The sequence below is a fragment of the Narcine bancroftii genome, chromosome 1 (genome assembly GCF_036971445.1).
Source record: "Narcine bancroftii isolate sNarBan1 chromosome 1, sNarBan1.hap1, whole genome shotgun sequence".
Lineage (NCBI taxonomy): Eukaryota > Metazoa > Chordata > Chondrichthyes > Torpediniformes > Narcinidae > Narcine > Narcine bancroftii.
This window is the reverse complement of record NC_091469.1, coordinates 17,074,192-17,092,992: the sequence shown is the minus strand read 5'-3', so window position 1 is coordinate 17,092,992 and position 18,801 is coordinate 17,074,192. Positions and strand designations below refer to the sequence as shown.

The 18,801-nt window shown below is 38.6% G+C and overlaps 1 long non-coding RNA gene across 1 annotated transcript in view; it reads left to right on the top strand.

Annotated features, from left to right (window-relative positions):
* Window positions 1-18,801, top strand: part of LOC138763504 (uncharacterized) — a 162,440-nt gene that overhangs the window by 15,648 nt on the left and 127,991 nt on the right. The window contains exon 2 of the long non-coding RNA XR_011357622.1: window positions 17,046-17,114. This is a non-coding gene — a long non-coding RNA (uncharacterized lncRNA). The remainder of the gene's footprint in view (window positions 1-17,045; window positions 17,115-18,801) is intronic.

Below are 18,801 nucleotides of genomic sequence, written 5' to 3'. Positions count from 1 at the left end.
TAATTGTACCCACCTATATCACTTCATCTGGCAACTGATCCCACACAGACAGCATACTTTAACGAAAGCGCCTCTTGGGTCTCTTTTAAAATTCTTCTCACTCACCCTAAATCTATGTCCTCTCATTTTAGCCTCCCCAACTCTGGTGAGAAAAGGTGAGGGCCATTTACCTTGTCCAAGTGATTTTTAAAGTTTCTCAGATCTGCCTTCAGCCTCCAATGCTTCGGGGAGAAATATTCCAGCCTTGTAATTGAAGTTCACCAATCCCAGAATCTTTTCTGCCCTTTCCAGCTTCATGAAATGGATGTGTGGTCAAGACCACTGCATAAAGCATTTGATACTAGGAGCAAACATTTGGATTTCCTGACCTTGCAGGTGATGTTTTTTAGTCACAGTCATGGAGACTGATCAGGAAGCTCACCAAGGTGCACTGAAACAAGCCCACATGCATGCCAGCACATGCACATTGGGAGAATGAACCAACCTGACAAAGGGTCCAAATCAATGTTTATAGCCAAAGAAATTTAAACCAAGTCAATTGGCTGAAGATGAGGACTTGAAGTAACCATTCATAGTATTTGCAGGAAAAATATTATACACAGGCTCCATGCCAAATTCCAAGACCAGTGCCAGTTGGTGACAAAAGAAGCCTTGAAGAAATAAATGTTCTGCTTCAATTGAGCTTCATGATAAATTATTAATCAGCTGATTTGCTGGACATCATACTCGACCATTTGAATAAGGTGAGGTTCTCTTGGAAGAGTAGACCGGCAGTTGACAATATTTTGAGCATTATAAAATCATGATTATTTATGCATTTGAGCAATTTATTTACATTTCTCTGGACATTAGAATGGTGCAATGTATACATTTGGTTTTATTTTCTTTTTGTGGCTTTTGTATCCTAGCAGACACTCTCGGTAGAAGAGAGAAGGTAAAGTATGGCATTATTTGCGAATGGATGCATGAAAATGGGATTCATATTGGATGAGTTGTTCAGAGTCAGCCTGCACAGAAGAATACCTAAATTGTTTCTCATTTGCCTCTTTTTCCTTGGCTGTTCTCCAATTAGCTGGTGACCAGGGTTTTGCCCTCATTGTGGGAGACAATCTTGAAGTTTGAACTTGCAGATCAGAGGACTCTTGAACAATCCACAAAACAAATACAAACATTGTTTCAGCCTTACACTTGCAGCAGCATGTTGAGTTTCTTGCAGTTAGCCCACTTTAAGTGCGAGCCGTCTGCACTGTGTTATGAGAGGACAGCCATTCCTATTATTGTGATACAGAGGCAGAGTCCTGCAGGATAAAGGCATTGTAATGACTGCAATGCTTGTGGACAATGAATTACAAAACTCAGCAGCTTTATATTGGAGGGAATGGATTCCCATCCATTCATGAGTTAAAAACTGTGCAGATGTTGGTGTCCAGCAATGGAAGTGTCTCAATCTGTGATTGTTACTTCATCTCTGGAAATTAAAGGCATTGGTCTTTGATTGGCCAACATCCCTGACCTCCCATTAATAACAGTTGAAAGGAAAGGAGCAGTGCAAACACATCCAGCTCTAGCCGAAGTTCATGGTCTCGTAAGTTACCATTGAGGAATAAGGGCTTGGCGATAGAAGTTGTAGTGCACCAGGTGATAGATTTTACTGAATAAATGCTGCCTTTCTGAACTGCCCATATCTCGCAGACATACATTCAACAGCAGCAATGATCTGTGGGCAATCTGGCAGTCAGGCCTTTTGCTGAAACACATTTGTTATCCCTTCTCTATTTTTGTCTTGTACTAGCAATTTGCCCCGTCTGTGTTGCTCCTGGTCCTCCTCCAAGCTGTGAGATGTTCCAAGGGAATGATAGATAATCTACCCATGCCTGGGAGAAATTGATTTGATGATGAAACTACAACAGCAGCAAAATGTCTTTTGATAGCTACAAAATCACTCCCAATAGGGTTCTGGTAAACACCAAAAATGTGCAGTTCCAACAACTGAAAGTAGAAATCTATCATTAGCTAATCCACAAGTCATTTGTTATTTTTCTGCAATCCTATCTGCTGCTGACCACATGCATCCTAGGTGACAAGTGGACATTAACTGAAGTATTGAGATGGAATGAAATCAGCATTGACATTAGAATGCATCGTGCAGTGGTCTGATCAATGGGGTTTGATGTCATTTACTCCACACTTTATTGCGTACCCATTAGAGCCATGTGTTATTCCAGGAAGATGTCTTCACTCTTTCAATCATGTGCTCTCCCAGCAAGATTAACATACCATTCACATTTCCAATAGCTTCATGGATGCATAACTATTGCTAATGTCAGGTCTCCTTCTTACAATGGCAGTCCATGGCTTTGATCAAAACAACTATCTCCCAGAGAGACTGATAGTTTAACATGGGGACTGCTGCAAAGGCAGAAGAGGAAGAATTGGATCAAAGATGGTAATGGGCACAACACACCTCTGATTGATGCTAAGGCATTATGGTATCAGAGTTAAGTAACAAGCAAGGATTAGTCTATTATCATCGACGACCAGGCTGCCCGCCACTACTCCACGACCTCATTCTAAAGGAAGTCGATTCTAAACCATCAAAGGCGGATATATTGTGGAGTCATTTGCATTCTTATTTGTTGTGTTCTCCCAACTGTGACACAAGCATGGGCGGGCTCTTTGATTTTCTTCCAATAGATCCTATCTCTTTTGTTAAGACTTCCTTTTCTAAATTAGGGATCATGTAGCTTCTGATGTGAGTGCATACTTGTGAATATTATAACACAAATAAATGTGTTAGATACCAGCCAACCGAACTAATGTGCATTGATGCATTAGGGTTACTCACACGATGGACTATGATAAAATCCTCTAATTTTTGAATCACAAACAGATGCCCAATCCATATTCCAGTGCATAAATTCGATACATTGCACACAATTTTTCCATTGTGAAGTGAACAATAACCATAGCTTGGTTTAGTTGCCATTAACTTGTACCTGTCAATTTTAATTACCACAATACGTGGATCATTGTGTCTCTTTGGACCATTTTTGTTTTCCCCATTTATAAAGCTTTCTGCTGCGTCTGCGTCAGATGCAAAATAGATGATCTTGTTCTTGCAGACGTTGATATAAATTTACAGGAAATTTGCCTCTTTGTTCTCTCAAGAGTACCACAACATCTGGAAGTTGACTTGTAAGCCAATCATCATCCTGACATGGAAATATATGGCTGCTCATTCATTGTTGCTTTGCCTTAATTTTTGAACTCCCTCCCAAATTGATTTGTGGAAAACCCACACCACAAAGACCACTGTACTTCAAGAAGGTGGTCCATGGCTTTGACACAAACAGCTTCTTGAGAGCAATTGGGAATGGGTAATTAAATGCTGGTTCAACCCACAAAGCCCACATTTTGAATTAAATACCTTTGACCAAGTTGCAAGGACCATCTCAAAGTCAGTTGTAACTAGGCCAATAGCAGTGGCCCAACAGAGATCTTTGCCTGGTACTGCATGTTCTGTCCAACAATTTTAAGTCCCCCGTTCATGTCCCATCCTCAGTCACTAGCAACCGAATCCATTTTTTTAAATGCAGGTTATTCAATACATCTCAATTGGACAAGAACGAACAATCTATTTTCAAATACTTTCCTAATTGCCTGCTGCAAGTCCGTATGCAGAACAATAATGCACATATTGATGCTCACCACTTGAGATACCTGTTCAAACATCTGTCAGGTTCATCAGAAATAACCCAATCTTTACAAACAGAGATATTTTGGGCATGGTAGAAGGGATTGTTGCCTGCATTGCAACCTGTTTCAAGTACACCAAAAAATGTGAGCTCTGAGGTGTTATCAGTGAGTTCAGTGAATGTGAAATGATTCCATTTCTTTGAGCTGTGTGGATGAATGATGGTCAGGAGAAAAAAAAGGATTGATGACAAAACCTGCTAGCTATTGGTATCTTTACTGCAGGATTTTCCTGTTTAAAAAAAATTGTGAGTTGTTGGTGCCAAATCATTTGTTACAATGAAAGGAGTTACAAGATGTATTTGTTATAATGTCCAGTGGAAGAAAAAAATGCAAGCCATTTTGTGCCAGTCAGAAGTGATATGGTTGACCTTTCTGTTTTTCTTTAAAAGTCATCTGGGAACAACTTTTCCCAATCCCCAAATTATGCATATCATCATTTATCTTCCTTTTACACATCTGCATTGAGATTATTTTGCATAACTTTTCAGAAATGTTGTTAAATGGATAGGGGAGGAATGGTATCAAATTTAAAACTGGAAAATTGAATAATTAGACCAGTAAAGATAACTAAATTCAAAAATAGCTAAGCTCTGTTCCAGGATGACTACAGCTTAAAAAAAAGGATTTATGTAATTTATTCTCACTGACATGGGATTCAGTTCTATTGAAGTGAGATCAGGTGTTAGATGATATTCAAAACTAACATCCTTGCTTGAAAGTTTCTTGGGTTAAAATTATTCAATTAGGAATTTATAGCTGAATGTTTTTCTGTTAATACTCCCCTTGTTTTAATCTTGCATTGAAATAAATATTCTGACAGATGTGACTGAGGAAAACTAGTTTAAACAAAATGAGCTTATTTGCAGCAAATTACAATGTAAAACAGGGTAAGTACAATGCAGTTAAAATAGTGCAAGGGCAACATCACTCACTAATGAGAGATAGATTCAGTAATCTGAATACAGTGGGAAACAAACTGTTTTTGAATCCTGGTGGTGCATGCTTTTAAATCATCATACCTTCTACCCTGTGGGAAGTGGAAGCGAACATGATCAATATGTTGGCTGCCTTCCCAAGGAGTTGATTGAAGGGGTGTTGGTTCATGTGATGATGTGAGAGGCCTTCACAAATCTCTGCAGTATTTTATGGTCTTGGGCAGAGTAGATTTCCTGTAGAGATTATGACGATCATGAGAATTATGATAATAATAATGAGTTTATCATCAAGCAGAAAAGTACAATGTATATATCGATCATATTTCTTTCTTGCTGCAGCCAAACAATTACTTTGTCATTTAAATAACACAGATAGATCTTTTTTTGTGGTGCCAGAGTATTTACGATTTGGATCAAAAGAGGAGGTTCAAGACTCATAGTTGTTGGAAATGAACTTTGAGATGCTGGATTTCAGACTTCTGTGTCTTCTACCCGAAGGTAGCAGTGAAGAGATTGAGAACTGGGTGATGGGGGTGGGGGGGCTTTATCATGTTAGCTACCTTCTAATATCACATGAGATCTCCAGACACAAAACCTCCCAGGATCAGAAACATTTACTACTGGTAATTCCTAGAGCCATAAACGTGTTTGCACTTTCTTAAAATAGGGAAGTGAAATCTAAAATCATTTAACATGTTCCACAAATGCAACATAATTTCAACCAGTTTTATCTGTATTGCTATTATTTTAACTCAAAATATAGTTAATTCTATCAGGCATGAAAATTGCTGTTAACAGAGGTTAACTCAATAAATCATCTGTTGAGTTCAATGTAATTTAATTTCTGATATTAGTATATTAAAGCTCTTACCCTCTCAAATACTGAGAAATCTCATCCCATTTTAAATACTTAGCTATACTTCCAGGTTTTCTTGCAATGCAATTTGGCGCAGTTGTAACAAGTCAAAAGAGGGAAGAAATTATTTGATTGGTACCACTCTGTGTGTGGATTACATGTCCTCATTCACTTTTTTTTTCTGAAAAGCCAATGGTTCTGTGTCTGGCTCACTCATTGTGTGTGTGGGGTGGAACAGTATAAATTGCAAATGGGGTGAATTGCTATGTCTTGGGTCTGGTGTGTGGCTGAGTAAATTAGGTGTGAATAATGTGGATAAGTTTGAGGCCAAAGCCTTCGTCTGGAATGGATTCACTTTCAAAGTCCTTTGTTGCCTCTCTTTAAGTTCATGAGCTTCAGTGAAAATATTTATTTTGTTACTTTATAACATGAGGGAAAAAATATTGAAATAAGATTGCGGTGGAAAATTTAAAGGAATAACATCTGACAATCTGGAAAATCGGCAAGTACTCAACCACCCATGAGTGTTAATTTATGGGATTTTTTTTCTGCAATTGGAACAGAATACATCTGGTTGGCTGCAGTCTTGCATCTAATTGAGTCCTGGTAGCATTCTTTGTCTTGCTGGCTGCTGTCACAGGGTGGAACTACCTTTCTTTTCACTCAACAACTAAACTCTAATCTCAAACTGTTTAAATATTTGCCAGTGTTAACAAATTCTATTGAAAGGTTGGTTCAGATTGCACTGAGAGCTAACTGATGATTCTATATTCTGAGTTGCACATTCCAGTTATCTTACCATTTCAGGCAGTCTCCTCCTATTCACTGCAGCACTAAAGTATGCCTTTATATTCTATCCCTCTCAAAATAAATGATAGCATTCCATTTGCTTTCCTTATCACCAAATCTATCTGCAAGGTCACCTAAAGGGAATCTTCCACAAGAACTCCCAAATCACTCTGCACCTCTGAATTTTGAACTAATTAATCGTTCACAAAATGGTCTATATTTTTATTCCATCCTCCAAAGTGCATGATCATATACTTTGCTACACTGTGTTCCACCTGCCATTTCCTTGCCCAATCTTTTGACCTGTCTTAGACCTTCTGTAGACTCAGTGCTTCCTCAATGCTATCTTCCTATCTTTGTATCATCTTCAGACTTGACCATAAAGCAATCAATTCCTCATCCAAAATCATTGATGTAATAATAGGAAACGAAGTGGTCCAAACACCAAGCCTTGTGGAACACCACTGGTCACTGGCAGCCAAGCAGAAAAGACCCCTTTTTATCTCCATTCTCTGCCTGTTACCAGTCAGCAAATCTTCTATCCATGCTCTTGACTCTGCAGTAATACCATGGGCTTTCATCTTGCTGAATAGCCTCAATTGCAGCACTTTGTAAAGCAAAATTTCACCTGAATGAAACCATGCTGACCTGCTTATTTTACTATGAGCCTCCACTTCCCCTGAAATATCATCCTTGATAATAGATTCTAATATCTTGTCAACCACTGAATCAGATAACCTGCTTTTTTTTTCTCTCCCTCCCTTATGAAAGATTGAAGTGACATTTGCAATTTTACAGTCCTCTGAAACCATCCAGAATCCAGTGATTGTTGAAAGATCACTCTAAAAGCCTTCATAATTGCATCAGTTACCTCATTGAAAACTCTTGTATGTAGTCCATCTGGTCCAGGTGATTTATCCATCTTCAAACTTTTTAAATTTCCCCTGCATCTTCTCCTTGGTAACATCATCTACATCCACTTTTCCCCTTCACATTCTCAAACTGCAGGTCTCTTGAACAGTGAAAATTGGCACACACTACTTTTTGAGTTTATTTACCACTTCCTTCCCTCTATTACTGTCTCTCCAACATCATTTTCCAGTGGTTGAATGTTCACTCTGTCCTTTCTTTAGCTCCCTATAGTTGAAAAAATCTTCTCAGTTCTTTTTTTTAAGTGGGTTACATATTTGTATTTCATCTTTTTCTCTCCTTATTGCCTTTTTGGTTACCTTCTGATGGCTTTTAGCTTTCTCTTAACTTTTGCTGTACATGTATTCCCTGACTTAGCACCTATGTGACTTACGGCCATCTGTACATATGACTGAAAAAAAGTAGAGAAAAAATATAAAAGTTGCACTTTTACGGTGTAAATAACACTTTTATAGGCCTGCCTATGGAAAATAACATCTTTCGCATGAACTAGCCTTAGAGGTTGCCTTTTTGTATTTGAGGAACAAGAACATGGATACAGTGCATTTCCAACATACATCCATTTCAAGATATGACCTGTCAATTAGAATGGAACATGGACATAAGTTGAGGAGTACCTGTATTGTACACTATCCCTTTTTCTTTTATCCTGTTTTTGACTTCCTTTATCAGCAACAGTTGTCTCATCCTCCCTTTAATGCACTTCATCCTTAGATAATTTTTTTCCTGTGCCTTCTTGAGGTAAGCACAGAAACTCCAGCCGCTGCTTCTCTACTGTCATCCCTGCTGGTGTTCGCTATCAATCAACTTTGGCCAGCTCCTCTCTTGTACCTCTGTAGTCCCCTTTATTCCACTGTATACATCCAATTCTAGTTTTTCACTCTCAAGTTGCAGGGCAAATTCTAATATAAAAGAATAGCTTTTGCTTTCCCTCTCCTGACAGTCACCCAACTACAGCTCCAGTTTCCTAACATGGTCTGTAAGGAGTTGCATCTCAATGCACTTTGGGATTCTCAGGGAATTCTCACATCTCCACTCCATTAAACTTGTTGCCATTCTGATGATTCTACCTTTGCAAGAATAGAAAGTCAAAGAATAAGAGAAAGAAACTCATCTGAGTCTCTTCTTGCCAGAGCCTCACAATCACAATCTGGTCACTCCCTGCAATGGCTACTTCCCTTTCTTTCATTGACTGCTACCACCACCTGCCTTTAAATCTCCCCCTGTTCACTCATGTTCGCAAACATTTTATTCATCAAGCAAGCATTTACTTGGATATTTTTTGGGTAGAAGCCCCAAACTCAAAAAAATCAGTTTTTTCTACTTTAGTGAACTTAACGAGTAGATAATTTTTGATACACTTGGCTCAATATAATTAGGAAAACCTGGATAGGTTCAAAAATAAAGAAACTTGGAAAGCACTTAAGGGAATCCAATTGACCAGATCATTGTCTGTACATATGTACATATGACTGAAAAAAAGTAGAGAAAAAATATAAAAGTTGCACTTAATATACACTTAATGTTATCAAGCCATGTTGGAGACTGGAATAATAGGGACATTTAAAGGTCTCTTAGACAGGCACATGGCTGCAAGAAAAATAGAGGGTTATGAATGTGAAGTAAGGAAGATTTAGTTTGTTGAGTAGGTTTATATAGGTCAGCACAACATCATGGGCCAGAGGACTTGTACTCTGCTGTATATTCTATGCTCTATCAGCCTGGTTTTAATGATCATGGTTCTTTGAATTTGTAAAGTTCATCTATTAACCGAACCACTTAATGACACCAAGAGGCTGGCAGAGCAAATCCCATCAGACATGTCATTGGGCAATTGTGTGAATCGGTGATGAAATAGAGCTGGCTCTTGGCAGACATTGTGGAGTCTAATATTGTGTCATCAATGTAAGTTACTGAGAGACAACCTCAGGATGAAAAATAGGAGGGGGGCAAGGCAAAACTGTCAGTTCCCCATAAGCTTACATGTGGGAATAAAATCAAACTTTACACAAGAATTTCTAGCTGGTCATACATCATCAATCTTTCAATGCTGTTGAGTCAAAATCCTGAAACTCCCTCTCTCATCATGATGTGGATGTACCTGCACCTCATGGACAGCCACAATTCATGAAGGCAGCTCAACCATGGCCTTCTCTAGGCCAATTAGGGATGAGCAATTAAATGCTGGCTCAGCCTGTGAAGCCCACATCCCTTGAATTACCTAATTAAAAGCTGCAAAGTGATAGGTTCAACAAGATAGTGAAGGATTGTTTTTGATTTTGAATACTTTTAAATATGATGTGGAATCTAATTTAATATACTGTGACAGATTATGTTAGATTTTATGTTGTATATAGCTATGTTTTAAAAGGAGATAAATTGTGGGTTTTTTTTTTAGTTAAGTCACAAAAGGATACAAATACTTCACAATACAGATCTCATTTAAAGTGCCAGCGCTCTGCTCAAGCCACAAAGTCCAGGCTCTGAATGTTTTTACAAAATCTTTGAAGAATGCCTATAAGAACTTCACAAGTAGGTGTTAATTGGACATGCTGTGGAATAATGGATTATTGTTTTGGAAAGCAACAGATAAATGGACTCGGAAGATTGGATCTGGTGCCACAGTCTGAGTGCAGTTGGCTGTTCTAAAAGGATCATATGGTTTTCTCTGAGTGAGATAGAGAGAATTCAGTTCTACAGTTCAGCAGCAGCAGATGGGACTGGAACAGGACAAGCTGGAAAGCTTGCGAAAAAAAAAATTGAAGACAGGATCTGAGTTCTTAGTTTAGCCTGTTCAAAGCCCTTGTGATCTGTACAAGAGGAGATGGCTGGTTGTATAATGTTTCACTTGAAATAAGGGAAACAGTAAAGGAACTCTGTGGTGACCTGAAAGAAAGAGGTTATCATCTGGAAAACGCTGAAGGGGCAAGTTTCTTCAGCAAGACACTGAAGTGCCTGATGAGAAGGAATCAGTTTGTGTCCAACGAGCAACAAATCTCTCTCTGAACACTGACAAGAACTTTCCTCAGTGGTAACCATTTACTTTTCAAGCACCAAAGTCTGGAGAAGATTCATAAATGTTAAATTCTGTGCACAGTATAAGAGCTGGCTGCAACCAGTGAACTTTGAGGAGTGAGAAGCGAGATTGGACTGTGAAAGAACTTTTCTGAAATTGTATACACATTACATGCATATGTGCTAAGAATTATAAGGGGGGGGGGGTTAAAGTAATAAGTTAAACTTTGATCCTGTTTTCATGTTTAAAGATAATTAAAATTAACTTTTGTTTAAGTAACCATTTATCGGTGAATTTCTATTACTGCTGGGCTTTGGAGTACCCTGAGCCCATAACAACACTAAAATTGTTTTGGGCACATCATGATGATGAAAAATTAATAGTTTTGTCATCCCTTGGTTTCATGTTTTGTTTCAATCAAATATTCTCCAATTTGTTTTATTCAAAGCCTGTTATTTTTAATTATACCTTTGAGTTATCTTTGAAAATTTTACAATGCATTAAGATATTGCCTACAAGCTGTTGCTTGTAATTATCCTTGATAACTTATTCATTTGTGGAAAGCCATCTATGGATAAATGGGCAGGTGTCCCAAGGAATTTGGAAATATATCTGGAAAGCACACAATTTTGCTGTTCAGGTGTTTTGGGAAAATTAAAACAATCTTAAATTAGACATACAGCACTGTTACATGCCAATTCGGCCCTACGAGTCCATGCCACCCATTTTACACCCCATTAACCTACACTCTGGTACATTTTTGAATGTTGGGAGGAAACTGGAGGCCCTGGAGAAAACCTATGCTGACATACAATCTTCTTACAGTCAGGGTGGGATTCAAACCAAGGTCTGGTCCCGATAGCTGGTGCTGTAAAGGCATTACACTAACTGCTATGCCAACCATGACGAAGCAGAGATCTTTAAAATAACTCTGCTAATTTGACTCCAAAGTCTAACTGAAGATGTCAAAGCTAAATAAAGAAGAGTACATCAGGTGACAGAAATCTGCAGCAGTGGAAATGCTGGTCACATCCATCAGCAAAGGTAGCTGATGGAGGAGGACAGACAAATGTTTAAAAGTTAGGTATTATTAAGATTTAAAAAGCTTGTAAGAGGAATAGGGGTGAATAAAAACACTGGCTTGACCATGGAGGAAAAGAATGATCTGGAATGTGATAAAATGGTCAGATGATGGTGAGAATATTCTGGCTGTATCCTCCCTTCAAGTGCATGATGCCCGATTTATTTTCACTAAATTATCCTTGGTCTGCCTGTGAATTCATCTGAGGCGTATGATCAACTGATCAAGCCTTCAGGGGAAAAAAAGACATTCCCTGGAAATATTCCAAGTGTTACATGTCCTTGCCATCCAACCTGGTGACGTTGCACCAATGTTCTGTTTCATTTCATTCATTTCTTCCTCAACAGGAATGAATGATGTTCCTCACTGATTGGTGTCATTTCTGAAGTCTTGGTCTGAGATGACTCTTCTCTTTCTCTTGGCTCTGGTTCATGAGTTAGACCAGGCCGATCATTGGGAGATAAACAAGGAGTTAGCAGATGCTGGACATGACAACAATGCACCAAACTGCTGCAGAACTCAGCAGGTCACATGATATCCATGGAAATCAATAGCCATTCGATAATTTGGGCTTCAGCTCTTCAGGACCAAAAAGGCAGAATACATGAGGACCTTTATTTTGCTGTGAATAATGTTGTTGTCTTTCATGTAATCGAAGAGTGAGCTAACTGCTGGTGAACAGGTTAACATTTTAGAATGCTTTCAAGGTTAAGAAAGAGGTAGCATGAGAGTTTCTGAAAATACATGAGGATACACAAGTCCTTCAGGCCAGGTAGGATGTACCCCAGGTTATCATGGGAAATGAGGGAAGATATTGCTGAGGTATTCATAATTTTCTTGACCACAGAATGATGGGAGAATGGCAAATGGCAACTGTTTAAGAAAAATAATATAGAGAATGCTGGGAATAAAAGGTCAGTAGTCTTGCATCAGCAGTGGTAAAATGATTGGAGAGGATTCTTAGGGACAGGATTTACAAGCATTGGGGGAAATGACACTTGGAATTGTTACAGATAATGCCCCTCCTAACTCTTTCTTTGTTCATGGTTGAGGCAAAACTAAAGGAAGCCTTGTTCTGAGTGCCTACCTCCAATACATCTATCATCAGTGAATCATGGAACCTGATCCCATCTTCCAGCCACCATGCAATGATGAAGCTGCTTCATATTGGCTCCACACTAAAAAGAATAGGTTTTCTCCTTAAATTGTAAGTTGCTCTTGTCACAGCACATTAAAGCCTGGATGTGACATAGATAGGAACACATTGTTTATGATCACTAAACATGTCACTGAAACAAACACTGTTTTGTGCAGATCAGAAATGACTTTCTCTGAGCCCCCAAAAGGAAACTCACATGCATCCCACATATACAACACCATTTCAGCTTGAATTTTGAAGTACAAAAAAATTCCAGGCTATTATCTGTGACAGTCCAGTATTTAAGTGCAGCAGTGAAGTGTTGGTGTGAAGTAGGCATTGAAGCCTCTGATAAAAGGAATTCAATGTGCAATTTTCAGATGTATGAGAAGCAACCTGCCTCCTTTGGAATTCAGGATGATACTTTTTTTTCTGAACTCAGACTTGGCAGGCTTCTCATGCAAAAGCGTTAAAATTAATTGAATTACATGCAAGCTTGTATTCAATAATGATCAGATAGTACCCTACCCCTTTACTGATCTCCTGTCAGCAGTCACCCATTAATGGTGATTTAATATGTGTGATAGATTATTCTGAGTGCATTGTGGAAGATGTTGATTAAGCCACGTTTTGCATTTTTGGTCACTCGCATCAATAGAATGAATCTACATGAAAGGCAAAACCACAAAATCTTTATTTTTAGTATTTTATTGCATTGTGATAAATTAGAGAAGAAAAGTTGGGTAAATTTGGCAGTAGATATGACCAGAAACACAAACAAAAGGAACTAGAGGCATAAGGGAATCTGGACGAAACCAAACTGCTGGAGGAACTCGGTGTTTTTTAGGCATACACCACAGTAGCAGGCCCACGAGCCTGTGCCACCTAATTACACCCAAATGACCTACAGTCCCCTGTTCATTTTGAATGGTAGGAGTAAACTGGAGCATTCATAGGAATGTCACAGAGACATGGCGAGAAAGTATAAACTTCTTACACACAGCGCAGAATTCGAACCCCACTCCCTATCGCTGACTCTGTAACAGCGTTGCGCTAACTGATACGCTAATCATGCCACCTTATGGTTGAGCAGCATCAACAGATAAAAGAAAATCTTCATTTGCAACCCTTAATCATGATTGAGAGTGGAGAAGAATGAGAGCCACTATGTAGAGGAGAGGAGAAAGGAGACTGTCAGTTGCAGGTGATCAGCATGTAGGACCAGGTGGGAGAGGAAGAAGGTGGAGTTGGTTTGGTCCATGAATAATGATTAGAGGTGAAAGAGATGCAATATTTCTGGCTCTCCACTCAGTTCTAGATCACTATGAAAACAGCAAATCATACATACGGCTGCTCTTCATCCACTGCAGCTCAGCCTTCAATGCCATGATTCCATCTGTGTGCTGGTCAAGAAGCTAAAATCTCTGGACCTCTGCACCCCCTCTGCAACTGGATCCTCGAATTTCTAATTGGAATACCACCGTCAATACAAATTGGAAACAACTGCCCCTCCTCACTGATTATCAACACGGGCACACTCCAAGGATGCGTATTATCCCACATTCTTGACTGTGTGGCCAGACACAATTCCAATGCTATCTACAAATTTGGCAATGTCATCACAATTGTTGCAGAATCACAAACAGCAAGGAGGACCAATACAGGAGGGAGATAGATCAGCTCATTGAGTGATTTGACACCAGTAACCTTGCGCTCAATATTAGCAAAACCAAGGAAATGATTGTGGACTTCAGGAGAAAGTCAGGGGAACATGATCCAGTCCTCATCGAGGACTCAGTAGTGGAGATGCCAAGAACTTCAAATTCTTGGGTGTCAGCATCTCTGAGGATCTGTCCTGGAGCCTCCTTGCTGATGCAGTCATAAATAAGGTTTCACCAGAGGCTGTACTTTATGAGGTGTTTGAGGAGATTTGGTTTGTCACTGAAGACTGTTGAAGACTTCTACAGTTGTACCATGGAGAGTATTCTGGCTGATTGCATCACTGCCTGGTATAAAGGCACCAACTCTCAGGACAAGAATAAACTCCAGAGGGTTGTTAACTCAGCCTGTGACATCACTGGCACCAGACTTCACTCCATCATGGACACCTAAAAAAGGTGGTATCTTTAAAAAGCAACCTCTATCCTCAGTCCCCCACTACTCAGGCCATGCCCTCTTCACTCTGCTACCATCAGGAAAAAGGTAAAGGAGCCTAAAGACGAGCACTCAGCGGCACAAGGACAGCTACTTTCTCGCTGCTGTCAGATTCGTGAATAATCCATGAACCAAAGACACTGCACTTTTTTTAAAAAAAGTATTTATTGTTGTCAGGTGGTTTATTTGAAGGTTTGCACTAAGATGCTGCAGCAGAACACTGAATTTCATGGCTTGTCCATGACAATAAATTCTGATTCTTATTCTCAAGTGTTAAACCTCTTGCAGTGCCACTTTTGCCAGCATAACTTTGACCATTAATGCTGCTCAAACCATCAGCACCCCTGTCCCCACCCAGAGTTCCTCCAAGTGGTTTATTTTTAAATGAAAGAAACTGTTCAAAGTTGGCAAAGGTTACTATTGAGATATCATGGTCGACATTAATCATTTATAATCTATACAAATATGGTGTTTATGCTCCATTTTGCATTTTTGTGTGTATCATTGTTCATACCTATTGTGAACAGGGCAAGTGTGTTTGATAAGATTTTCAGATTTTCTTCAGAAAAAGAACCATTTAAATGTAAAAGTAGAAATATTAGGAACTTTTCTGAGTGACCAAAAAAATTAGCAGTGGTAGTTCATTGTCGATATATCCAAAAGCAAGATAAGAGCCTTTAAGTAGAGTTATGTTGCAGATTTTAAAACCACAAGAGCTGCAGTTGCAGTTCATTGTCGATATATCCAAAAGCAAGATAAGAGCCTTCAAGTAGAGTTATGATACCAATTTTAAAACCACAAGAGCTGCAGTTGCTGGAATCTTGACCAAACAAAAAATGCTGGGGGATTCCAAGAGGTCATACAGCATCCTAGTTCAAAATAGTTAGACAGTGATTTTGATTGGGACAGGATAACGAGCAATGCAATACTGACCAACAAATACATTTGTATATTTTGTGAATCACTAAGTCAAATATTGGAATTTTTTTTAAATAAAAAAAAGTTCATTTATATAATTTTCCTGTGTGTCCAAAATCACTTTAGAGGTAACAAAGGAGTGTGGAGTCACAGATGTGATGTTGGAAAAATGGTGTTTAAATATTTGAATTGTGAACAGATGCTTCATTGTGCTAGAAAATTCTTAACAGGTTCTTGAGCAGTTGTGCAGCACCCCAATCATCCATCTCTTCTTGGTGTTTGTGCCTTTCTAGCACTGAAGAGTGAGGCTTCAGGATGGGAGATCAACCATTCCAATTTGCCTATCTTCACAACAGGTGTATGACAGATACCATCTCAATGGCTCTATACAAAGCTGTGGAAAGCCTGAGCAGCAAAGGTGCAGACATCAGGATGCTCATTATTGACTACAGCTGGATATTAAACACCCACATCCCTTCAAAATAGATCCAAGACCTGGGACTCAACACCCACTGTGTAATTGGATCCTGGATTTCCTCACCTCTAGACCACAAAAAATAAGGATTGGTAAAAACATCTCTTCTACAGTCTCCATCAGTACTGGAGCACCACAAGGCTGTGTTCCTAACCCCATGTTCTTTACACCTGTTACTATATGGCTTGGTACGACAACAACACCATCCACAAATTCACTGATGAATTTGCATAATGGTCACACAAAATTAGTTTGTAACTGGAAAAGGAGTCTCAGAAAATGACCATTTGGGTATCTGTATAAATGGATAAATGCAATTTTGAAGACTTTCTGCAATTTGTGAAAAGCTGCAAGGAAACTGCTGGATTCCAAATAAAATTTGCTTGTTACTGGAGCTTCCCAATCCCTGTCACCACCTTTAATTGCTCAAAGCAAATATTAATTATTGCTCCTCAACATTGAAGATGGTTGATTTAAGGGATAAAGTGGAATATTTATCTTGCCTTATTTATAATTTTCCTGTGTATGCATCTCACACCAAATGTTAAATCTGAAATACATCAATAATTTGACAAAGTATTGCCAATAAAATAGTTCACTGGAGATGAATGTCCATCTTCAGCAAATGAATAAGAGGGTGTGCTTGATCAACATAGATGGTGACATTAAATGATTTGATGTCAGAGTGCTTCTCCTGAATAAAAAAAAAGTAGCAATCATGTATCATGCTTTCTGAGACTACATTGTGATTCAGTGATTAATTTCAACAGAATTTTCCATTTCTTTTGGGTATTTAGAGGTCTGAGGCAGTTTTTCATGAAGACACTATGCATATTTTTTGGAGGGCCTGCCTTATTGATAACTACCTGACAATTGAACTGCCTGTTCTGAAATTGCAAATGCAACGAAATACAATTCATTTTAATGTCAAGCTGCCATATTCGTTAAGTGGTCTGTAAAGGGGACTCACTTTTCAATCCATTTTCCTGTTGTTTAGATTTGGCAGACCGATCAAGATTGGAACAGTAATTCTGCTGACAGAATTGGATCTGCAACTCAAGAATCGGTAAGAATAAATTAAAAAAAAACTAATGTCGGAAATGTGAAATAAAATTGCAGAATTCTGGATACACTCAATAGGTCAGACAGCATTTATGATATTCTTGGTCACATTTTAAGTGTTGTCAGTATTTTCTTAATTCAAGAATTAATGATACAAATTTCCAACTGATGTAAATGTGAAACTATTGTTTCATGACAGGCATAGTTTACTCTTTGTAACTGATGGAACAAGAATGAGATTCGGCTCAAAGTTTCTGATTGAATTACTGATGTAACCTGTTCTGCAAAACATTCCATTTAATTCATAAAAAAAAAGAACTATTCACTATCTGATTTATTTTAATCCTGGAAGGGCAGTACTTAAAAATGAAATGCTATGTTTATAGATCACCATAGAATCTTCTTGGCCATCAAACATTTCATGGTGTAAAAATGAGTTGAAAAGCCCTAGATACTGTGCTGGCAATATTATGCAGTTCTGATGAGATGCTTTATTTTTAGATCAGAGTTTTAAGGAGAAAAAATGGTGGGGTGAAAAGTACACAGGAGAAATGCAAGATTGGATTGCAATTATTTCAATCCGGAGAATCTAACAAGTTCGTGTAGAGTGGTTCGCGATTAGCATTTTGGACTACTACATTGTTGCTAAGAAGTGACATGGTTGAAAGGTGGACAGGATGAAAATATTAGCCTACCTGTGTAACAAATCTTGAGTTAAAGATCCAGACCAGACTGAACTTGATCATCCATAACCATGTTACTCCATCCCTCAATACTATAGATGAGCTAGGAAATGGAGAAAATATGCAGACATTTCAGTTAAGCTCAAAGAATTTACCCATGCTTCTATCTAGCATGATAATCGGGTACTCAGCTGATCTCGCTACTTCATCCCTCAAAGCTCCAACATTTCTCCAACTGATTAACCCCAGTGACAAACACAGATGCCAAATTATCATCCTGCAAAGTCATTAATGAAGTGCAGTGAAGTAATCTTGCAAAATCTCCATTCTTTAAAATTGGGTCCATCATCGGAACACAAGAAAACCCCAACGAAAACGACTCTGGTCAATGCCAGATCCTTATCAAACAAGGTTTTTATCCTTAATGACTTCTTGACCACTCAAGGTTTGGAATTCCTACTATTGATAGAAACCTGGTAAAACACTGGCAAGATTGTTCCATTGCATGAGCTTTTCCCACAAAACTGTGACTTTCTTAGAACATCCAGACCCTCTGGATGGGGTGGGGATTTAACTGCTGTGTTTGAAAAGTGATACAGATGCTGTTTATTGAATTTTGGTTATTTCTCCTCCTTCGAATTCCAACTAATTTATGTGGGCACAATTAATCCCTTTTCAATCGTTCTGATATATCATCTACCAAAATGCATAATTTATCACTCATTTTACAGATTTCCTTTCAAGCACCGTGCCCAACTTCAATTGAATTCTGATTCTTGGTGATTTCAGTATCCATGTGTGTTGTCCAACCAAGCTGCTTGTAAGCAAATTCATGCGCATAGTTGTGTCTTTTAACTTGGAACTGCTTCTTACAGGATCCACTCATAAGCTGGGACCTACTCTCGACCTAGTCCTGTCATCCAATTTATCAATTAACAACCCGGTATCAATTGATACTTGTGTGTTACTTTCAACTTATCCCTTCCTTGCTCCCCAAACAAATCTAGT